At 41.5% G+C, this 20,291-nt stretch overlaps 40 non-coding genes across 40 annotated transcripts; all 40 read right to left on the bottom strand.

The window, feature by feature from the left end:
• Positions 1-60: 60 nt before the first annotated feature.
• On the bottom strand, positions 61-132 carry TRNAA-CGC (transfer RNA alanine (anticodon CGC)). The gene has a single exon. It is a non-coding gene; the product is annotated as a tRNA-Ala (tRNA).
• A 123-nt stretch (positions 133-255) lies between these two features.
• On the bottom strand, positions 256-327 carry TRNAA-UGC (transfer RNA alanine (anticodon UGC)). The gene has a single exon. It is a non-coding gene; the product is annotated as a tRNA-Ala (tRNA).
• Positions 328-971: 644 nt separating this feature from the next.
• Positions 972-1,043, bottom strand: TRNAA-CGC (transfer RNA alanine (anticodon CGC)). The gene has a single exon. It is a non-coding gene; the product is annotated as a tRNA-Ala (tRNA).
• A 699-nt stretch (positions 1,044-1,742) lies between these two features.
• TRNAA-CGC (transfer RNA alanine (anticodon CGC)) lies at positions 1,743-1,814 on the bottom strand. The gene has a single exon. It is a non-coding gene; the product is annotated as a tRNA-Ala (tRNA).
• A 123-nt stretch (positions 1,815-1,937) lies between these two features.
• On the bottom strand, positions 1,938-2,009 carry TRNAA-UGC (transfer RNA alanine (anticodon UGC)). The gene has a single exon. It is a non-coding gene; the product is annotated as a tRNA-Ala (tRNA).
• A 659-nt stretch (positions 2,010-2,668) lies between these two features.
• TRNAA-UGC (transfer RNA alanine (anticodon UGC)) lies at positions 2,669-2,740 on the bottom strand. Its single transcript has one exon. It is a non-coding gene; the product is annotated as a tRNA-Ala (tRNA).
• Positions 2,741-3,579: 839 nt separating this feature from the next.
• TRNAA-UGC (transfer RNA alanine (anticodon UGC)) lies at positions 3,580-3,651 on the bottom strand. The gene has a single exon. It is a non-coding gene; the product is annotated as a tRNA-Ala (tRNA).
• A 653-nt stretch (positions 3,652-4,304) lies between these two features.
• TRNAA-CGC (transfer RNA alanine (anticodon CGC)) lies at positions 4,305-4,376 on the bottom strand. The gene has a single exon. It is a non-coding gene; the product is annotated as a tRNA-Ala (tRNA).
• Positions 4,377-4,499: 123 nt separating this feature from the next.
• On the bottom strand, positions 4,500-4,571 carry TRNAA-UGC (transfer RNA alanine (anticodon UGC)). Its single transcript has one exon. It is a non-coding gene; the product is annotated as a tRNA-Ala (tRNA).
• A 653-nt stretch (positions 4,572-5,224) lies between these two features.
• Positions 5,225-5,296, bottom strand: TRNAA-CGC (transfer RNA alanine (anticodon CGC)). The gene has a single exon. It is a non-coding gene; the product is annotated as a tRNA-Ala (tRNA).
• Positions 5,297-5,419: 123 nt separating this feature from the next.
• TRNAA-UGC (transfer RNA alanine (anticodon UGC)) lies at positions 5,420-5,491 on the bottom strand. Its single transcript has one exon. It is a non-coding gene; the product is annotated as a tRNA-Ala (tRNA).
• Positions 5,492-6,135: 644 nt separating this feature from the next.
• On the bottom strand, positions 6,136-6,207 carry TRNAA-CGC (transfer RNA alanine (anticodon CGC)). The gene has a single exon. It is a non-coding gene; the product is annotated as a tRNA-Ala (tRNA).
• Positions 6,208-6,330: 123 nt separating this feature from the next.
• TRNAA-UGC (transfer RNA alanine (anticodon UGC)) lies at positions 6,331-6,402 on the bottom strand. The gene has a single exon. It is a non-coding gene; the product is annotated as a tRNA-Ala (tRNA).
• A 660-nt stretch (positions 6,403-7,062) lies between these two features.
• TRNAA-UGC (transfer RNA alanine (anticodon UGC)) lies at positions 7,063-7,134 on the bottom strand. Its single transcript has one exon. It is a non-coding gene; the product is annotated as a tRNA-Ala (tRNA).
• A 653-nt stretch (positions 7,135-7,787) lies between these two features.
• TRNAA-CGC (transfer RNA alanine (anticodon CGC)) lies at positions 7,788-7,859 on the bottom strand. The gene has a single exon. It is a non-coding gene; the product is annotated as a tRNA-Ala (tRNA).
• A 123-nt stretch (positions 7,860-7,982) lies between these two features.
• On the bottom strand, positions 7,983-8,054 carry TRNAA-UGC (transfer RNA alanine (anticodon UGC)). Its single transcript has one exon. It is a non-coding gene; the product is annotated as a tRNA-Ala (tRNA).
• Positions 8,055-8,714: 660 nt separating this feature from the next.
• Positions 8,715-8,786, bottom strand: TRNAA-UGC (transfer RNA alanine (anticodon UGC)). Its single transcript has one exon. It is a non-coding gene; the product is annotated as a tRNA-Ala (tRNA).
• Positions 8,787-9,424: 638 nt separating this feature from the next.
• Positions 9,425-9,496, bottom strand: TRNAA-CGC (transfer RNA alanine (anticodon CGC)). The gene has a single exon. It is a non-coding gene; the product is annotated as a tRNA-Ala (tRNA).
• A 123-nt stretch (positions 9,497-9,619) lies between these two features.
• On the bottom strand, positions 9,620-9,691 carry TRNAA-UGC (transfer RNA alanine (anticodon UGC)). Its single transcript has one exon. It is a non-coding gene; the product is annotated as a tRNA-Ala (tRNA).
• Positions 9,692-10,351: 660 nt separating this feature from the next.
• On the bottom strand, positions 10,352-10,423 carry TRNAA-CGC (transfer RNA alanine (anticodon CGC)). Its single transcript has one exon. It is a non-coding gene; the product is annotated as a tRNA-Ala (tRNA).
• A 123-nt stretch (positions 10,424-10,546) lies between these two features.
• Positions 10,547-10,618, bottom strand: TRNAA-UGC (transfer RNA alanine (anticodon UGC)). Its single transcript has one exon. It is a non-coding gene; the product is annotated as a tRNA-Ala (tRNA).
• A 644-nt stretch (positions 10,619-11,262) lies between these two features.
• TRNAA-CGC (transfer RNA alanine (anticodon CGC)) lies at positions 11,263-11,334 on the bottom strand. Its single transcript has one exon. It is a non-coding gene; the product is annotated as a tRNA-Ala (tRNA).
• A 123-nt stretch (positions 11,335-11,457) lies between these two features.
• On the bottom strand, positions 11,458-11,529 carry TRNAA-UGC (transfer RNA alanine (anticodon UGC)). Its single transcript has one exon. It is a non-coding gene; the product is annotated as a tRNA-Ala (tRNA).
• A 660-nt stretch (positions 11,530-12,189) lies between these two features.
• Positions 12,190-12,261, bottom strand: TRNAA-CGC (transfer RNA alanine (anticodon CGC)). The gene has a single exon. It is a non-coding gene; the product is annotated as a tRNA-Ala (tRNA).
• A 123-nt stretch (positions 12,262-12,384) lies between these two features.
• Positions 12,385-12,456, bottom strand: TRNAA-UGC (transfer RNA alanine (anticodon UGC)). The gene has a single exon. It is a non-coding gene; the product is annotated as a tRNA-Ala (tRNA).
• A 644-nt stretch (positions 12,457-13,100) lies between these two features.
• Positions 13,101-13,172, bottom strand: TRNAA-CGC (transfer RNA alanine (anticodon CGC)). Its single transcript has one exon. It is a non-coding gene; the product is annotated as a tRNA-Ala (tRNA).
• A 123-nt stretch (positions 13,173-13,295) lies between these two features.
• TRNAA-UGC (transfer RNA alanine (anticodon UGC)) lies at positions 13,296-13,367 on the bottom strand. Its single transcript has one exon. It is a non-coding gene; the product is annotated as a tRNA-Ala (tRNA).
• Positions 13,368-14,020: 653 nt separating this feature from the next.
• Positions 14,021-14,092, bottom strand: TRNAA-AGC (transfer RNA alanine (anticodon AGC)). The gene has a single exon. It is a non-coding gene; the product is annotated as a tRNA-Ala (tRNA).
• Positions 14,093-14,215: 123 nt separating this feature from the next.
• Positions 14,216-14,287, bottom strand: TRNAA-CGC (transfer RNA alanine (anticodon CGC)). The gene has a single exon. It is a non-coding gene; the product is annotated as a tRNA-Ala (tRNA).
• A 638-nt stretch (positions 14,288-14,925) lies between these two features.
• Positions 14,926-14,997, bottom strand: TRNAA-CGC (transfer RNA alanine (anticodon CGC)). The gene has a single exon. It is a non-coding gene; the product is annotated as a tRNA-Ala (tRNA).
• Positions 14,998-15,120: 123 nt separating this feature from the next.
• TRNAA-UGC (transfer RNA alanine (anticodon UGC)) lies at positions 15,121-15,192 on the bottom strand. The gene has a single exon. It is a non-coding gene; the product is annotated as a tRNA-Ala (tRNA).
• A 644-nt stretch (positions 15,193-15,836) lies between these two features.
• On the bottom strand, positions 15,837-15,908 carry TRNAA-CGC (transfer RNA alanine (anticodon CGC)). The gene has a single exon. It is a non-coding gene; the product is annotated as a tRNA-Ala (tRNA).
• Positions 15,909-16,031: 123 nt separating this feature from the next.
• On the bottom strand, positions 16,032-16,103 carry TRNAA-UGC (transfer RNA alanine (anticodon UGC)). Its single transcript has one exon. It is a non-coding gene; the product is annotated as a tRNA-Ala (tRNA).
• Positions 16,104-16,747: 644 nt separating this feature from the next.
• TRNAA-CGC (transfer RNA alanine (anticodon CGC)) lies at positions 16,748-16,819 on the bottom strand. The gene has a single exon. It is a non-coding gene; the product is annotated as a tRNA-Ala (tRNA).
• Positions 16,820-16,942: 123 nt separating this feature from the next.
• On the bottom strand, positions 16,943-17,014 carry TRNAA-UGC (transfer RNA alanine (anticodon UGC)). Its single transcript has one exon. It is a non-coding gene; the product is annotated as a tRNA-Ala (tRNA).
• A 659-nt stretch (positions 17,015-17,673) lies between these two features.
• On the bottom strand, positions 17,674-17,745 carry TRNAA-UGC (transfer RNA alanine (anticodon UGC)). The gene has a single exon. It is a non-coding gene; the product is annotated as a tRNA-Ala (tRNA).
• Positions 17,746-18,389: 644 nt separating this feature from the next.
• Positions 18,390-18,461, bottom strand: TRNAA-CGC (transfer RNA alanine (anticodon CGC)). The gene has a single exon. It is a non-coding gene; the product is annotated as a tRNA-Ala (tRNA).
• Positions 18,462-18,584: 123 nt separating this feature from the next.
• Positions 18,585-18,656, bottom strand: TRNAA-UGC (transfer RNA alanine (anticodon UGC)). Its single transcript has one exon. It is a non-coding gene; the product is annotated as a tRNA-Ala (tRNA).
• Positions 18,657-19,316: 660 nt separating this feature from the next.
• TRNAA-CGC (transfer RNA alanine (anticodon CGC)) lies at positions 19,317-19,388 on the bottom strand. The gene has a single exon. It is a non-coding gene; the product is annotated as a tRNA-Ala (tRNA).
• Positions 19,389-19,511: 123 nt separating this feature from the next.
• On the bottom strand, positions 19,512-19,583 carry TRNAA-UGC (transfer RNA alanine (anticodon UGC)). The gene has a single exon. It is a non-coding gene; the product is annotated as a tRNA-Ala (tRNA).
• Positions 19,584-20,291: the final 708 nt, after the last annotated feature.

Below are 20,291 nucleotides of genomic sequence, written 5' to 3'. Positions count from 1 at the left end.
CAAAACATCAGTTTCCAAGCACCTTGTGCAAGTTCATCTATAAATATCTCTTACAAAAGATGGAGATGCCGGGGATTGAACCCGGGGCCTCATACATGCGAAGCATGCGCTCTACCACTGAGCTACACCCCCATGATACAATGCTTTGTCAGCTTCGATTGTATGCCACAAGACACAATTGACTAAACCAGCTAACAAAACATCAGTTTCCAAGCACCTTGTGCAAGTTCATCTATAAATATCTCTCACAAAGGCTGGAGATGCCGGGGATTGAACCCGGGGCCTCATACATGCAAAGCATGCGCTCTACCACTGAGCTACACCCCCTTGCGCTTCTTTAGAACCTTGAATTTTGGGCAATCGCAGAATCGGGATTTCCCATGTAAGCAATGTAGAGCTTTTGTGTCCATACCCATAAGACATCATAATTATACTGTTTTCTGATGACCATGGCTGTGCAAGTCCACAATGTTTCTAAAATGCAGCAAAAACACCCTCACTCATGATTGGAATATACGTACTCCTTCCTCCCATTTGCGTAGAAGTTTATTTTTTAAGCATTTCTGCAAGGTATACTTGTATCCTTTGGCTTGTTTCTTTTAAAGGTGTCTTTTCCTGCTTTCAAAACAGAAAGCAGAAGCATGCGCTCTACCACTGAGCTACATCCCCTTCCGTTTCTATAGAACTTGGAATTTTTGGGCAATCGCAGAATTGGGATTTCCCATGTAAGCAAAGTAGAGCTTTTGTGTCCTTACACTTAGGACATCATAATTATACTGTTTTCTGGCGACTAGGGCTCTGCAAGTCCACAATTTTTCTAAAACGCAGCAAAAATACCCTCAGTCATGACTGAAATATACATTCTCCTTTCTCCCATTTGTGAACTGGTATATTTTATAAGTATTTCTACTACGTATACCTGTATCCTTTTGTTTGTTTCTTTTAAAGGTGTCTTTTTCTGCTTCAAAAGTTGGAGATGCCGGGGATTGAACCCGGGGCCTCATACATGCGAAGCATGCGCTCTACCACTGAGCTACACCCCCATGATACAGTGCTTTGTCAGCTTCGATTGTATGCCGCAAGACACCCCCTTGTGCTTCTTTAGAACCTTGAATTTTGGGCAATCGCAGAATCGGGATTTCCCATGTAAGCAATGTAGAGCTTTTGTGTCCATACCCATAAGACATCATAATTATACTGTTTTCTGATGACCATGGCTGTGCAAGTCCACAATGTTTCTAAAATGCAGCAAAAACACCCTCACTCATGATTGGAATATACGTACTCCTTCCTCCCATTTGCGTAGAAGTTTATTTTTTAAGCATTTCTGCAAGGTGTACTTGTATCCTTTGGCTTGTTTCTTTTAAAGGTGTCTCTTCCTGCTTTCAAAACTCAAATTTTTCTAAAACGCAGCAAACTTACCCTCAGTCATGACTGAAATATACATTCTCCTTTCTCCCATTTGTGAACTGGTATATTTTTTAAGTATTTCTACTACGTATACCTGTATCCTTTTGTTTGTTTCTTTTAAAGGTCTTTTTCTGCTTCAAAGGTTGGAGATGCCGGGGATTGAACCTGGGGCCTCATACGCATGCGCTCTACCACTGAGCTACACCCCCATGATACAGTGCTTTGTCAGCTTTGATTGTATGCCGCAAGAAACAATTGACTAAACCAGCTAACAAAACATCAGTTTCCAAGCACCTTGTGCAAGTTCATCTATAAATATCTCTTACAAAAGTTGGAGATGCCGGGGATTGAACCCGGGGCCTCATACATGCGAAGCATGCGCTCTACCACTGAGCTACACCCCCATGATACTGTGCTTTGTCAGCTTCGATTGCATGCCGCAAGAGACAATTGACTAAACCAGCTAACAAAACACCAGTTTCCAAGCACCTTGTGCAAGTTCATCTATAAATATCTCTCACAAAAGCTGGAGATGCCGGGGATTGAACCCGGGGCCTCATACATGCAAAGCATGCGCTCTACCACTGAGCTACACCCCCTTGCGCTTCTTTAGAACTTTGAATTTTGGGCAATCGCAGAATCGGGATTTCCCATGTAAGCAATGTAGAGCTTTTGTGTCCATACCCATAAGACATCATAATTATACTGTTTTCTGATGACCATGGCTGTGCAAGTCCACAATGTTTCTAAAATGCAGCAAAAACACCCTCACTCATGATTGGAATATACGTACTCCTTCCTCCCATTTGGTAGAAGTTTATTTTTTAAGCATTTCTGCAAGGTATACTTGTATCCTTTGGCTTGTTTCTTTTAAAGGTGTCTTTTCCTGCTTTAAAAACTCAAATTTTTCTAAAACGCAGCAAAATTACCCTCAGTCATGACTGAAATATACATTCTCCTTTCTCCCATTCGTGAACTGGTATATTTTTTAAGTATTTCTACTACGTATACCTGTATCCTTTTGTTTGTTTCTTTCAAAGGTGTCTTTTTCTGCTTCAAAGGTTGGAGATGCTGGGGATTGAACCTGGGGCCTCATACATGTGAAGCATGCGCTCTACCACTGAGCTACACCCCCATGATACAGTGCTTTGTCAGCTTCGATTGTATGCCGCAAGACACAATTGACTAAACCAGCTAACAAAACATCAGTTTCCAAGCACCTTGTGCAAGTTCATCTATAAATATCTCTTACAAAAGTTGGAGATGCCGGGGATTGAACCCGGGGCCTCATACATGCAAAGCATGCGCTCGACCACTGAGCTACACCCCCTTGTGCTTCTTAAGAACTTTGAATTTTGGGCAATCGCAGAATCGGGATTTCCCATGTAACCAATGTAGAGCTTTTGTGTCCATACCCATAAGACATCATAATTATACTGTTTTCTGATGACCATGGCTGTGCAAGTCCACAATGTTTCTAAAATGCAGCAAAAACACCCTCACTCATGATTGGAATATACGTACTCCTTCCTCCCATTTGCGTAGAAGTTTATTTTTTAAGCATTTCTGCAAGGTATACTTGTATCCTTTGGCTTGTTTCTTTTAAAGGTGTCTTTTCCTGCTTTCAAAACAGAAAGCAGAAGCATGCGCTCTACCACTGAGCTACATCCCCTTCCGTTTCTGTAGAACTAGGAATTTTTTGGCAATCGCAGAATTGGGATTTCCCATGTAAGCAAAGTAGAGCTTTTGTGTCCTTACACCTAGGACATCATAATTATACTGTTTTCTGGCGACTAGGGCTCTGCAAGTCCACAATTTTTCTAAAACGCAGCAAAAGTATCCTCAGTCATGACTGAAATATACATTCTCCTTTCTCCCATTTGTGAACTGGTATATTTTTTAAGTATTTCTACTACGTATACCTGTATCCTTTTGTTTGTTTCTTTTAAAGGTGTCTTTTTCTGCTTCAAAGGTTGGAGATGCTGGGGATTGAACCTGGGGCCTCATACATGTGAAGCAAGCGCTCTACCACTGAGCTACACCCCCATGATACAGTGCTTTGTCAGCTTCGATTGTATGCCACAAGACACAATTGACTAAACCAGCTAACAAAACATCAGTTTCCAAGCACCTTGTGCAAGTTCATCTATAAATATCTCTCACAAAAGCTGGAGATGCCGGGGATTGAACCCGGGGCCTCATACATGCAAAGCATGCGCTCTACCACTGAGCTACACCCCCTTGCGCTTCTTTAGAACTTTGAATTTTGGGCAATCGCAGAATCGGGATTTCCCATGTAACCAATGTAGAGCTTTTGTGTCCATACCCATAAGACATCATAATTATACTGTTTTCTGATGACCATGGCTGTGCAAGTCCACAATGTTTCTAAAATGCAGCAAAAACACCCTCACTCATGATTGGAATATACGTACTCCTTCCTCCCATTTGCGTAGAAGTTTATTTTTTAAGCATTTCTGCAAGGTGTACTTGTATCCTTTGGCTTGTTTCTTTTAAAGGTGTCTTTTCCTGCTTTCAAAACTCAAATTTTTCTAAAACGCAGCAAACTTACCCTCAGTCATGACTGAAATATACATTCTCCTTTCTCCCATTCGTGAACTGGTATATTTTTTAAGTATTTCTACTACGTATACCTGTATCCTTTTGTTTGTTTCTTTTAAAGGTGTCTTTTTCTGCTTCAAAAGTTGGAGATGTCGGGGATTGAACCTGGGGCCTCATACGCATGCGCTCTACCACTGAGCTACACCCCCATGATACAGTGCTTTGTCAGCTTTGATTGTATGCCGCAAGACACAATTGACTAATCCAGCTAACAAAACATCAGTTTCCAAGCACCTTGTGCAAGTTCATCTATAAATATCTCTTACAAAAGTTGGAGATGCCGGGGATTGAACCCGGGGCCTCATACATGCGAAGCATGCGCTCTACCACTGAGCTACACCCCCATGATACTGTGCTTTGTCAGCTTTGATTGTATGCCACAAGACACAATTGACTAAACCAGCTAACAAAACATCAGTTTCCAAGCACCTTGTGCAAGTTCATCTATAAATATCTCTTACAAAAGTTGGAGATGCCGGGGATTGAACCCGGGGCCTCATACATGCAAAGCATGCGCTCTACCACTGAGCTACACCCCCTTGCGCTTCTTTAGAACTTTGAATTTTGGGCAATCGCAGAATCGGGATTTCCCATGTAAGCAATGTAGAGCTTTTGTGTCCATACCCATAAGACATCATAATTATACTGTTTTCTGATGACCATGGCTGTGCAAGTCCACAATGTTTCTAAAATGCAGCAAAAACACCCTCACTCATGATTGGAATATACGTACTCCTTCCTCCCATTTGCGTAGAAGTTTATTTTTTAAGCATTTCTGCAAGGTGTACTTGTATCCTTTGGCTTGTTTCTTTTAAAGGTGTCTTTTCCTGCTTTCAAAACTCAAATTTTTCTAAAACGCAGCAAACTTACCCTCAGTCATGACTGAAATATACATTCTCCTTTCTCCCATTCGTGAACTGGTATATTTTTTAAGTATTTCTACTACGTATACCTGTATCCTTTTGTTTGTTTCTTTTAAAGGTGTCTTTTTCTGCTTCAAAGGTTGGAGATGCTGGGGATTGAACCTGGGGCCTCATACGCATGCGCTCTACCACTGAGCTACACCCCCATGATACAGTGCTTTGTCAGCTTTGATTGTATGCCGCAAGACACAATTGACTAAACCAGCTAACAAAACATCAGTTCCCAAGCACCTTGTGCAAGTTCATCTATAAATATCTCTTACAAAAGTTGGAGATGCCGGGGATTGAACCCGGGGCCTCATACATGCGAAGCATGCGCTCTACCACTGAGCTACACCCCCACGATACTGTGCTTTGTCAGCTTCGATTGTATGCCGCAAGAGACAATTGACTAAACCAGCTAACAAAACATCAGTTTCCAAGCACCTTTTGCAAGTTCATCTATAAATATCTCTTACAAAAGTTGGAGATGCCGGGGATTGAACCCGGGGCCTCATACATGCAAAGCATGCGCTCGACCACTGAGCTACACCCCCTTGTGCTTCTTTAGAACTTTGAATTTTGGGCAATCGCAGAATCGGGATTTCCCATGTAACCAATGTAGAGCTTTTGTGTCCATACCCATAAGACATCATAATTATACTGTTTTCTGATGACCATGGCTGTGCAAGTCCACAATGTTTCTAAAATGCAGCAAAAACACCCTCACTCATGATTGGAATATACGTACTCCTTCCTCCCATTTGCATAGAAGTTTATTTTTTAAGCATTTCTGCAAGGTATACTTGTATCCTTTGGCTTGTTTCTTTTAAAGGTGTCTTTTCCTGCTTTCAAAACAGAAAGCAGAAGCATGCGCTCTACCACTGAGCTACATCCCCTTCCGTTTCTGTAGAACTAGGAATTTTTTGGCAATCGCAGAATTGGGATTTCCCATGTAAGCAAAGTAGAGCTTTTGTGTCCTTACACCTAGGACATCATAATTATACTGTTTTCTGGCGACTAGGGCTCTGCAAGTCCACAATTTTTCTAAAATGCAGCAAAAGTACCCTCAGTCATGACTGAACTATACATTCTCCTTTCTCCCATTTGTGAACTGGTATATTTTTTAAGTATTTCTACTACGTATACCTGTATCCTTTTGTTTGTTTCTTTTAAAGGTGTCTTTTTCTGCTTCAAAAGTTGGAGATGCCAGGGATTGAACCCGGGGCCTCATACATGCGAAGCATGCGCTCTACCACTGAGCTACACCCCCATGATACAATGCTTTGTCAGCTCCGATTGTATGCCACAAGACACAATTGACTAAACCAGCTAACAAAACATCAGTTTCCAAGCACCTTGTGCAAGTTCATCTATAAATATCTCTCACAAAAGCTGGAGATGCCGGGGATTGAGCCCGGGGCCTTATACATGCAAAGCATGCGCTCTACCACTGAGCTACACCCCCTTGCGCTTCTTTAGAACTTTGAATTTTGGGCAATCGCAGAATCGGGATTTCCCATGTAACCAATGTAGAGCTTTTGTGTCCATACCCATAAGACATCATAATTATACTGTTTTCTGATGACCATGGCTGTGCAAGTCCACAATGTTTCTAAAATGCAGCAAAAACACCCTCACTCATGATTGGAATATACGTACTCCTTCCTCCCATTTGCGTAGAAGTTTATTTTTTAAGCATTTCTGCAAGGTATACTTGTATCCTTTGGCTTGTTTCTTTTAAAGGTGTCTTTTCCTGCTTTAAAAACTCAAATTTTTCTAAAACGCAGCAAAATTACCCTCAGTCATGACTGAAATATACATTCTCCTTTCTCCCATTCGTGAACTGGTATATTTTTTAAGTATTTCTACTACGTATACCTGTATCCTTTTGTTTGTTTCTTTCAAAGGTGTCTTTTTCTGCTTCAAAGGTTGGAGATGCTGAGGATTGAACATGGGGCCTCATACATGTGAAGCATGCGCTCTACCACTGAGCTACACCCCCATGATACAGTGCTTTGTCAGCTTCGATTGTATGCCGCAAGACACAATTGACTAAACCAGCTAACAAAACATCAGTTTCCAAGCACCTTGTGCAAGTTCATCTATAAATATCTCTTACAAAAGTTGGAGATGCCGGGGATTGAACCCGGGGCCTCATACATGCAAAGCATGCGCTGGACCACTGAGCTACACCCCCTTGTGCTTCTTTAGAACTTTGAATTTTGGGCAATCGCAGAATCGGGATTTCCCATGTAACCAATGTAGAGCTTTTGTGTCCATACCCATAAGACATCATAATTATACTGTTTTCTGATGACCATGGCTGTGCAAGTCCACAATGTTTCTAAAATGCAGCAAAAACACCCTCACTCATGATTGGAATATACGTACTCCTTCCTCCCATTTGCGTAGAAGTTTATTTTTTAAGCATTTCTGCAAGGTGTACTTGTATCCTTTGGCTTGTTTCTTTTAAAGGTGTCTTTTCCTGCTTTCAAAACTCAAATTTTTCTAAAACGCAGCAAACTTACCCTCAGTCATGACTGAAATATACATTCTCCTTTCTCCCATTTGTGAACTGGTATATTTTTTAAGTATTTCTACTACGTATACCTGTATCCTTTTGTTTGTTTCTTTTAAAGGTGTCTTTTTCTGCTTCAAAAGTTGGAGATGCCAGGGATTGAACCCGGGGCCTCATACGCATGCGCTCTACCACTGAGCTACACCCCCATGATACAGTGCTTTGTCAGCTTTGATTGTATGCCGCAAGACACAATTGACTAAACCAGCTAACAAAACATCAGTTTCCAAGCACCTTGTGCAAGTTCATCTATAAATATCTCTTACAAAGGTTGGAGATGCCGGGGATTGAACCCGGGGCCTCATACATGCGAAGCATGCGCTCTACCACTGAGCTACACCCCCATGATACTGTGCTTTGTCAGCTTCGATTGTATGCCGCAAGAGACAATTGACTAAACCAGCTAACAAAACATCAGTTTCCAAGCACCTTGTGCAAGTTCATCTATAAATATCTCTCACAAAAGCTGGAGATGCCGGGGATTGAACCCGGGGCCTCATACATGCAAAGCATGCGCTCTACCACTGAGCTACACCCCCTTGCGCTTCTTTAGAACTTTGAATTTTGGGCAATCGCAGAATCGGGATTTCCCATGTAAGCAATGTAGAGCTTTTGTGTCCATACCCATAAGACATCATAATTATACTGTTTTCTGATGACCATGGCTGTGCAAGTCCACAATGTTTCTAAAATGCAGCAAAAACACCCTCACTCATGATTGGAATATACGTACTCCTTCCTCCCATTTGCGTAGAAGTTTATTTTTTAAGCATTTCTGCAAGGTATACTTGTATCCTTTGGCTTGTTTCTTTTAAAGGTGTCTTTTCCTGCTTTAAAAACTCAAATTTTTCTAAAACGCAGCAAAATTAGCCTCAGTCATGACTGAAATATACATTCTCCTTTCTCCCATTCGTGAACTGGTATAATTTTTAAGTATTTCTACTACGTATACCTGTATCCTTTTGTTTGTTTCTTTCAAAGGTGTCTTTTTCTGCTTCAAAGGTTGGAGATGCTGGGGATTGAACCTGGAGCCTCATACATGTGAAGCATGCGCTCTACCACTGAGCTACACCCCCATGATACAGTGCTTTGTCAGCTTCGATTGTATGCCGCAAGACACAATTGACTAAACCAGCTAACAAAACATCAGTTTCCAAGCACCTTGTGCAAGTTCATCTATAAATATCTCTTACAAAAGTTGGAGATGCCGGGGATTGAACCCGGGGCCTCATACATGCAAAGCATGCGCTCGACCACTGAGCTACACGCCCTTATGCTTCTTTAGAACTTTGAAGTTTGGGCAATCGCAGAATCGGGATTTCCCATGTAACCAATGTAGAGCTTTTGTGTCCATACCCATAAGACATCATAATTATACTGTTTTCTGATGACCATGGCTGTGCAAGTCCACAATGTTTCTAAAATGCAGCAAAAACACCCTCACTCATGATTGGAATATACGTACTCCTTCCTCCCATTTGCGTAGAAGTTTATTTTTTAAGCATTTCTGCAAGGTATACTTGTATCCTTTGGCTTGTTTCTTTTAAAGGTGTCTTTTCCTGCTTTCAAAACAGAAAGCATGCGCTCTACCACTGAGCTACATCCCCTTCCGTTTCTGTAGAACTAGGAATTTTTTGGCAATCGCAGAATTGGGATTTCCCATGTAAGCAAAGTAGAGCTTTTGTGTCCTTACACCTAGGACATCATAATTATACTGTTTTCTGGCGACTAGGGCTCTGCAAGTCCACAATTTTTCTAAAACGCAGCAAAAGTACCCTCAGTCATGACTGAAATATACATTCTCCTTTCTCCCATTTGTGAACTGGTATATTTTTTAAGTATTTCTACTACGTATACCTGTATCCTTTTGTTTGTTTCTTTTAAAGGTGTCTTTTTCTGCTTCAAAAGTTGGAGATGCCAGGGATTGAACCCGGGGCTTCATACATGCGAAGCATGCGCTCTACCACTGAGCTACACCCCCATGATACAATGCTTTGTCAGCTTCGATTGTATGCCACAAGACACAATTGACTAAACCAGCTAACAAAACATCAGTTTCCAAGCACCTTGTGAAAGTTCATCTATAAATATCTCTCACAAAAGCTGGAGATGCCGGGGATTGAACCCGGGGCCTCATACATGCAAAGCATGCGCTCTACCACTGAGCTACACCCCCTTGCGCTTCTTTAGAACTTTGAATTTTGGGCAATCGCAGAATCGGGATTTCCCATGTAACCAATGTAGAGCTTTTGTGTCCATACCCATAAGACATCATAATTATACTGTTTTCTGATGACCATGGCTGTGCAAGTCCACAATGTTTCTAAAATGCAGCAAAAACACCCTCACTCATGATTGGAATATACGTACTCCTTCCTCCCATTTGCGTAGAAGTTTATTTTTTAAGCATTTCTGCAAGGTATACTTGTATCCTTTGGCTTGTTTCTTTTAAAGGTGTCTTTTCCTGCTTTAAAAACTCAAATTTTTCTAAAACGCAGCAAAATTACCCTCAGTCATGACTGAAATATACATTCTCCTTTCTCCCATTCGTGAACTGGTATATTTTTTAAGTATTTCTACTACGTATACCTATATCCTTTTGTTTGTTTCTTTCAAAGGTGTCTTTTTCTGCTTCAAAGGTTGGAGATGCTGGGGATTGAACCTGGGGCCTCATACATGTGAAGCATGCGCTCTACCACTGAGCTACACCCCCATGATACAGTGCTTTGTCAGCTTCGATTGTATGCCGCAAGACACAATTGACTAAACCAGCTAACAAAACATCAGTTTCCAAGCACCTTGTGCAAGTTCATCTATAAATATCTCTTACAAAGGTTGGAGATGCCGGGGATTGAACCCGGGGCCTCATACATGCGAAGCATGCGCTCTACCACTGAGCTACACCCCCATGATACAATGCTTTGTCAGCTTCGATTGTATGCCACAAGGCACAATTGACTAAACCAGCTAACAAAACATCAGTTTCCAAGCACCTTGTGCAAGTTCATCTATAAGTATCTCTCACAAAAGCTGGAGATGCCGGGGATTGAACCCAGGGCCTCATACATGCAAAGCATGCGCTCTACCACTGAGCTACACCCCCTTGCGCTTCTTTAGAACCTTGAATTTTGGGCAATCGCAGAATCGGGATTTCCCATGTAAGCAATGTAGAGCTTTTGTGTCCATACCCATAAGACATCATAATTATACTGTTTTCTGATGACCATGGCTGTGCAAGTCCACAATGTTTCTAAAATGCAGCAAAAACACCCTCACTCATGATTGGAATATACGTACTCCTTCCTCCCATTTGCGTAGAAGTTTATTTTTTAAGCATTTCTGCAAGGTATACTTGTATCCTTTGGCTTGTTTCTTTTAAAGGTGTCTTTTCCTGCTTTCAAAACAGAAAGCAGAAGCATGCGCTCTACCACTGAGCTACATCCCCTTCCGTTTCTATAGAACTTGGAATTTTTTGGCAATCGCAGAATTGGGATTTCCCATGTAAGCAAAGTAGAGCTTTTGTGTCCTTACACTTAGGACATCATAATTATACTGTTTTCTGGCGACTAGGGCTCTGCAAGTCCACAATTTTTCTAAAACGCAGCAAAAATACCCTCAGTCATGACTGAAATATACATTCTCCTTTCTCCCATTTGTGAACTGGTATATTTTTTAAGTATTTCTACTACGTATACCTGTATCCTTTTGTTTGTTTCTTTTAAAGGTGTCTTTTTCTGCTTCAAAAGTTGGAGATGCCGGGGATTGAGCCCGGGGCCTCATACATGCGAAGCATGCGCTCTACCACTGAGCTACACCCCCATGATACAGTGCTTTGTCAGCTTCGCTTGTATGCCGCAAGACACAATTGACTAAACCAGCTAACAAAACATCAGTTTCCAAGCACCTTGTGCAAGTTCATCTATAAATATCTCTCACAAAAGCTGGAGATGCGGGGGATTGAACCCGGGGCCTCATACATGCAAAGCATGCGCTCTACCACTGAGCTACACCCCCTTGTGCTTCTTTAGAACCTTGAATTTTGGGCAATCGCAGAATCGGGATTTCCCATGTAAGCAATGTAGAGCTTTTGTGTCCATACCCATAAGACATCATAATTATACTGTTTTCTGATGACCATGGCTGTGCAAGTCCACAATGTTTCTAAAATGCAGCAAAAACACCCTCACTCATGATTGGAATATACGTACTCCTTCCTCCCATTTGCGTAGAAGTTTATTTTTTAAGCATTTCTGCAAGGTATACTTGTATCCTTTGGCTTGTTTCTTTTAAAGGTGTCTTTTCCTGCTTTAAAAACTCAAATTTTTCTAAAACGCAGCAAAATTACTCTCAGTTATGACTGAAATATACATTCTCCTTTCTCCCATTCATGAACTGGTATATTTTTTAAGTATTTCTACTACGTATACCTGTATCCTTTTGTTTGTTTCTTTCAAAGGTGTCTTTTTCTGCTTCAAAGGTTGGAGATGCTGGGGATTGAACCTGGGGCCTCATACATGTGAAGCATGCGCTCTACCACTGAGCTACACCCCCATGATACAGTGCTTTGTCAGCTTCGATTGTATGCCGCAAGACACAATTGACTAAACCAGCTAACAAAACATCAGTTTCCAAGCACCTTGTGCAAGTTCATCTATAAATATCTCTCACAAAGGTTGGAGATGCCGGGGATTGAACCCGGGGCCTCATACATGCGAAGCATGCGCTCTACCACTGAGCTACACCCCCATGATACGATGCTTTGTCAGCTTCGATTGTATGCCACAAGACACAATTGACTAAACCAGCTAACAAAACATCAGTTTCCAAGCACCTTGTGCAAGTTCATCTATAAATATCTCTCACAAAAGCTGCAGATGCCGGGGATTGAACCCGGGGCCTCATACATGCAAAGCATGCGCTCTACCACTGAGCTACACCCCCTTGCGCTTCTTTAGAACCTTGAATTTTGGGCAATCGCAGAATCGGGATTTCCCATGTAAGCAATGTAGAGCTTTTGTGTCCATACCCATAAGACATCATAATTATACTGTTTTCTGATGACCATGGCTGTGCAAGTCCACAATGTTTCTAAAATGCAGCAAAAACACCCTCACTCATGATTGGAATATACGTACTCCTTCCTCCCATTTGCGTAGAAGTTTATTTTTTAAGCATTTCTGCAAGGTATACTTGTATCCTTTGGCTTGTTTCTTTTAAAGGTGTCTTTTCCTGCTTTCAAAACAGAAAGCAGAAGCATGCGCTCTACCACTGAGCTACATCCCCTTCCGTTTCTATAGAACTTGGAATTTTTGGGCAATCGCAGAATTGGGATTTCCCATGTAAGCAAAGTAGAGCTTTTGTGTCCTTACACTTAGGACATCATAAATATACTGTTTTCTGGCGACTAGGGCTCTGCAAGTCCACAATTTTTCTAAAACGCAGCAAAAATACCCTCAGTCATGACTGAAATATACATTCTCCTTTCTCCCATTTGTGAACTGGTATATTTTTTAAATATTTCTACTACGTATACCTGTATCCTTTTGTTTGTTTCTTTTAAAGGTGTCTTTTTCTGCTTCAAAAGTTGGAGATGCCGGGGATTGAACCCGGGGCCTCATACATGCGAAGCATGCGCTCTACCACTGAGCTACACCCCCATGATACAATGCTTTGTCAGCTTCGATTGTATGCCACAGGACACAATTGACTAAACCAGCTAACAAAACATCAGTTTCCAAGCACCTTGTGCAAGTTCATCTGTAAATATCTCTCACAAAAGCTGGAGATGCCGGGGATTGAACCCGGGGCCTCATACATGCAAAGCATGCGCTCTACCACTGAGCTACACCCCCTTGTGCTTCTTTAGAACCTTGAATTTTGGGCAATCGCAGAATCGGGATTTCCCATGTAAGCAATGTAGAGCTTTTGTGTCCATACCCATAAGACATCGTAATTATACTGTTTTCTGATGACCATGGCTGTGCAAGTCCACAATGTTTCTAAAATGCAGCAAAAACACCCTCACTCATGATTGGAATATACGTACTCCTTCCTCCCATTTGCGTAGAAGTTTATTTTTTAAGCATTTCTGCAAGGTGTTCTTGTATCCTTTGGCTTGTTTCTTTTAAAGGTGTCTTTTCCTGCTTTCAAAACTCAAATTTTTCTAAAACGCAGCAAACTTACCCTCAGTCATGACTGAAATATACATTCTCCTTTCTCCCATTCGTGAACTGGTATATTTTTTAAGTATTTCTACTACGTATACCTGTATCCTTTTGTTTGTTTCTTTTAAAGGTGTCTTTTTCTGCTTCAAAGGTTGGAGATGCCGGGGATTGAACCTGGGGCCTCATACGCATGCGCTCTACCACTGAGCTACACCCCCATGATACAGTGCTTTGTCAGCTTTGATTGTATGCCGCAAGACACAATTGACTAAACCAGCTAACAAAACAACAGTTTCCAAGCACCTTGTGCAAGTTCATCTATAAATATCTCTTACAAAAGTTGGAGATGCCGGGGATTGAACCCGGGGCCTCATACATGCTAAGCATGCGCTCTACCACTGAGCTACACCCCCATGATACTGTGCTTTGTCAGCTTCGATTGTATGCCGCAAGAGACAATTGACTAAACCAGCTAACAAAACATCAGTTTCCAAGCACCTTGTGCAAGTTCATCTATAAATATCTCTTACAAAAGTTGGAGATGCCGGGGATTGAACCCGGGGCCTCATACATGCGAAGCATGCGCTCTACCACTGAGCTACACCCCCTTGCGCTTCTTTAGAACTTTGAATTTTGGGCAATCGCAGAATCGGGATTTCCCATGTAAGCAATGTAGAGCTTTTGTGTCCATACCCATAAGACATCATAATTATACTGTTTTCTGATGACCATGGCTGTGCAAGTCCACAATGTTTCTAAAATGCAGCAAAAACACCCTCACTCATGATTGGAATATACGTACTCCTTCCTCCCATTTGCGTAGAAGTTTATTTTTTAAGCATTTCTGCAAGGTATACTTGTATCCTTTGGCTTGTTTCTTTTAAAGGTGTCTTTTCCTGCTTTCAAAACAGAAAGCATGCGCTCTACCACTGAGCTACATCCCCTTCCGTTTCTGTAGAACTAGGAATTTTTTGGCAATCGCAGAATTGGGATTTCCCATGTAAGCAAAGTAGAGCTTTTGTGTCCTTACACCTAGGACATCATAATTATACTGTTTTCTGGCGACTAGGGCTCTGCAAGTCCACAATTTTTCTAAAACGCAGCAAAAATACCCTCAGTCATGACTGAAATATACATTCTCCTTTCTCCCATTTGTGAACTGGTATATTTTTTAAATATTTGTACTACGTATACCTGTATCCTTTTGTTTGTTTCTTTTAAAGGTGTCTTTTTCTGCTTTAAAAGTTGGAGATGCCGGGGATTGAACCCGGGGCCTCATACATGCGAAGCATGCGCTCTACCACTGAGCTACACCCCCATGATACAATGCTTTGTCAGCTTCGATTGTATGCCACAAGACACAATTGACTAAACCAGCTAACAAAACATCAGTTTCCAAGCACCTTGTGCAAGTTCATCTATAAATATCTCTCACAAAAGCTGGAGATGCGGGGGATTGAACCCGGGGCCTCATACATGCAAAGCATGCGCTCTACCACTGAGCTACACCCCCTTGCGCTTCTTTAGAACCTTGAATTTTGGGCAATCGCAGAATCGGGATTTCCCATGTAAGCAATGTAGAGCTTTTGTGTCCATACCCATAAGACATCATAATTATACTGTTTTCTGATGACCATGGCTGTGCAAGTCCACAATGTTTCTAAAATGCAGCAAAAACACCCTCACTCATGATTGGAATATACGTACTCCTTCCTCCCATTTGCGTAGAAGTTTATTTTTTAAGCATTTCTGCAAGGTATACTTGTATCCTTTGGCTTGTTTCTTTTAAAGGTGTCTTTTCCTGCTTTCAAAACAGAAAGCAGAAGCATGCGCTCTACCACTGAGCTACATCCCCTTCCGTTTCTATAGAACTTGGAATTTTTGGGCAATCGCAGAATTGGGATTTCCCATGTAAGCAAAGTAGAGCTTTTGTGTCCTTACACTTAGGACATCATAATTATACTGTTTTCTGGCGACTAGGGCTCTGCAAGTCCACAATTTTTCTAAAACGCAGCAAAAATACCCTCAGTCATGACTGAAATATACATTCTCCTTTCTCCCATTTGTGAACTGGTATATTTTTTAAATATTTCTACTACGTATACCTGTATCCTTTTGTTTGTTTCTTTTAAAGGTGTCTTTTTCTGCTTCAAAAGTTGGAGATGCCGGGGATTGAACCCGGGGCCTCATACATGCGAAGCATGCGCTCTACCACTGAGCTACACCCCCATGATACAATGCTTTGTCAGCTTCGATTGTATGCCACAAGACACAATTGACTAAACCAGCTAACAAAACATCAGTTTCCAAGCACCTTGTGCAAGTTCATCTATAAATATCTCTCACAAAAGCTGGAGATGCCGGGGATTGAACCCGGGGCCTCATACATGCAAAGCATGCGCTCTACCACTGAGCTACACCCCCTTGCGCTTCTTTAGAACCTTGAATTTTGGGCAATCGCAGAATCGGGATTTCCCATGTAAGCAATGTAGAGCTTTTGTGTCCATACCCATAAGACATCATAATTATACTGTTTTCTGATGACCATGGCTGTGCAAGTCCACAATGTTTCTAAAATGCAGCAAAAACACCCTCACTCATGATTGGAATATACGTACTCCTTCCTCCCATTTGCGTAGAAGTTTATTTTTTAAGCATTTCTGCAAGGTATACTTGTATCCTTTGGCTTGTTTCTTTTAAAGGTGTCTTTTCCTGCTTTCAAAACAGAAAGCAGAAGCATGCGCTCTACCACTGAGCTACATCCCCTTCCGTTTCTATAGAACTTGGAATTTTTGGGCAATCGCAGAATTGGGATTTCCCATGTAAGCAAAGTAGAGCTTTTGTGTCCTTACACCTAGGACATCATAATTATACTGTTTTCTGGCGACTAGGGCTCTGCAAGTCCACAATTTTTCTAAAACGCAGCAAAAATACCCTCAGTCATGACTGAAATATACATTCTCCTTTCTCCCATTTGTGAACTGGTATATTTTTTAAGTATTTCTACTACGTATACCTGTATCCTTTTGTTTGTTTCTTTTAAAGGTGTCTTTTTCTGCTTCAAAGGTTGGAGATGCCAGGGATTGAACCCGGGGCCTCATACATGCGAAGCATGCGCTCTACCACTGAGCTACACCCCCATGATACAATGCTTTGTCAGCTTCGATTGTATGCCACAAGACACAATTGACTAAACCAGCTAACAAAACATCAGTTTCCAAGCACCTTGTGCAAGTTCATCTATAAATATCTCTTACAAAAGCTGGAGATGCCGGGGATTGAACCCGGGGCCTCATACATGCAAAGCATGCGCTCTACCACTGAGCTACACCCCCTTGCGCTTCTTTAGAACTTTGAATTTTGGGCAATCGCAGAATCGGGATTTCCCATGTAAGCAATGTAGAGCTTTTGTGTCCATACCCATAAGACATCATAATTATACTGTTTTCTGATGACCATGGCTGTGCAAGTCCACAATGTTTCTAAAATGCAGCAAAAACACCCTCACTCATGATTGGAATATACGTACTCCTTCCTCCCATTTGCGTAGAAGTTTATTTTTTAAGCATTTCTGCAAGGTATACTTGTATCCTTTGGCTTGTTTCTTTTAAAGGTGTCTTTTCCTGCTTTAAAAACTCAAATTTTTCTAAAACGCAGCAAAATTACCCTCAGTCATGACTGAAATATACATTCTCCTTTCTCCCATTCGTGAACTGGTATATTTTTTAAGTATTTCTACTACGTATACCTGTATCCTTTTGTTTGTTTCTTTCAAAGGTGTCTTTTTCTGCTTCAAAGGTTGGAGATGCTGAGGATTGAACCTGGGGCCTCATACATGTGAAGCATGCGCTCTACCACTGAGCTACACCCCCATGATACAGTGCTTTGTCAGCTTCGATTGTATGCCGCAAGACACAATTGACTAAACCAGCTAACAAACATCAGTTTCCAAGCACCTTGTGCAAGTTCATCTATAAATATCTCTTACAAAAGTTGGAGATGCCGGGGATTGAACCCGGGGCCTCATACATGCAAAGCATGCGCTCGACCACTGAGCTGCACCCCCTTGTGCTTCTTTAGAACTTTGAATTTTGGGCAATCGCAGAATCGGGATTTCCCATGTAACCAATGTAGAGCTTTTGTGTCCATACCCATAAGACATCATAATTATACTGTTTTCTGATGACCATGGCTGTGCAAGTCCACAATGTTTCTAAAATGCAGCAAAAACACCCTCACTCATGATTGGAATATACGTACTCCTTCCTCCCATTTGCGTAGAAGTTTATTTTTTAAGCATTTCTGCAAGGTATACTTGTATCCTTTGGCTTGTTTCTTTTAAAGGTGTCTTTTCCTGCTTTCAAAACAGAAAGCAGAAGCATGCGCTCTACCACTGAGCTACATCCCCTTCCGTTTCTGTAGAACTAGGAATTTTTTGGCAATCGCAGAATTGGGATTTCCCATGTAAGCAAAGTAGAGCTTTTGTGTCCTTACACCTAGGACATCATAATTATACTGTTTTCTGGCGACTAGGGCTCTGCAAGTCCACAATTTTTCTAAAACGCAGCAAAAGTACCCTCAGTCATGACTGAAATATACATTCTCCTTTCTCCCATTTGTGAACTGGTATATTTTTTAAGTATTTCTACTACGTATACCTGTATCCTTTTGTTTGTTTCTTTTAAAGGTGTCTTTTTCTGCTTCAAAAGTTGGAGATGCCAGGGATTGAACCCGGGGCTTCATACATGCGAAGCATGCGCTCTACCACTGAGCTACACCCCCATGATACAATGCTTTGTCAGCTTCGATTGTATGCCACAAGACACAATTGACTAAACCAGCTAACAAAACATCAGTTTCCAAGCACCTTGTGCAAGTTCATCTATAAATATCTCTCACAAAAGCTGGAGATGCCGGGGATTGAACCCGGGGCCTCATACATGCAAAGCATGCGCTCTACCACTGAGCTACACCCCCTTGCGCTTCTTTAGAAATTTGAATTTTGGGCAATCGCAGAATCGGGATTTCCCATGTAACCAATGTAGAGCTTTTGTGTCCATACCCATAAGACATCATAATTATACTGTTTTCTGATGACCATGGCTGTGCAAGTCCACAATGTTTCTAAAATGCAGCAAAATCACCCTCACTCATGATTGGAATATACGTACTCCTTCCTCCCATTTGCGTAGAAGTTTATTTTTTAAGCATTTCTGCAAGGTATACTTGTATCCTTTGGCTTGTTTCTTTTAAAGGTGTCTTTTCCTGCTTTAAAAACTCAAATTTTTCTAAAACGCAGCAAAATTACCCTCAGTCATGACTGAAATATACATTCTCCTTTCTCCCATTCGTGAACTGGTATATTTTTTAAGTATTTCTACTACGTATACCTGTATCCTTTTGTTTGTTTCTTTCAAAGGTGTCTTTTTCTGCTTCAAAGGTTGGAGATGCTGGGGATTGAACCTGGGGCCTCATACATGTGAAGCATGCGCTCTACCACTGAGCTACACCCCCATGATACAGTGCTTTGTCAGCTTCGATTGTATGCCGCAAGACACAATTGACTAAACCAGCTAACAAAACATCAGTTTCCAAGCACCTTGTGCAAGTTCATCTATAAATATCTCTTACAAAGGTTGGAGATGCCGGGGATTGAACCCGGGGCCTCATACATGCGAAGCATGCGCTCTACCACTGAGCTACACCCCCATGATACAATGCTTTGTCAGCTTCGATTGTATGCCACAAGACACAATTGACTAAACCAGCTAACAAAACATCAGTTTCCAAGCACCTTGTGCAAGTTCATCTATAAATATCTCTCACAAAAGCTGGAGATGCCGGGGATTGAACCCGGGGCCTCATACATGCAAAGCATGCGCTCTACCACTGAGCTACACCCCCTTGCGCTTCTTTAGAACCTTGAATTTTGGGCAATCGCAGAATCGGGATTTCCCATGTAAGCAATGTAGAGCTTTTGTGTCCATACCCATAAGACATCATAATTATACTGTTTTCTGATGACCATGGCTGTGCAAGTCCACAATGTTTCTAAAATGCAGCAAAAACACCCTCACTCATGATTGGAATATACGTACTCCTTCCTCCCATTTGCGTAGAAGTTTATTTTTTAAGCATTTCTGCAAGGTATACTTGTATCCTTTGGCTTGTTTCTTTTAAAGGTGTCTTTTCCTGCTTTCAAAACAGAAAGCAGAAGCATGCGCTCTACCACTGAGCTACATCCCCTTCCGTTTCTATAGAACTTGGAATTTTTTGGCAATCGCAGAATTGGGATTTCCCATGTAAGCAAAGTAGAGCTTTTGTGTCCTTACAATTAGGACATCATAATTATACTGTTTTCTGGCGACTAGGGCTCTGCAAGTCCACAATTTTTCTAAAACGCAGCAAAAATACCCTCAGTCATGACTGAAATATACATTCTCCTTTCTCCCATTTGTGAACTGGTATATTTTTTAAGTATTTCTACTACGTATACCTGTATCCTTTTGTTTGTTTCTTTTAAAGGTGTCTTTTTCTGCTTCAAAAGTTGGAGATGCCGGGGATTGAACCCGGGGCCTCATACATGCGAAGCATGCGCTCTACTGTTTTCTG

Source organism: Hyla sarda, chromosome 3 (assembly GCF_029499605.1).
Source record: "Hyla sarda isolate aHylSar1 chromosome 3, aHylSar1.hap1, whole genome shotgun sequence".
NCBI classification, from domain to species: Eukaryota; Metazoa; Chordata; class Amphibia; order Anura; family Hylidae; genus Hyla; species Hyla sarda.
The sequence above is the reverse complement of the archived record's forward strand: the minus strand, read 5'-3'. Positions and strand labels throughout refer to the sequence as shown.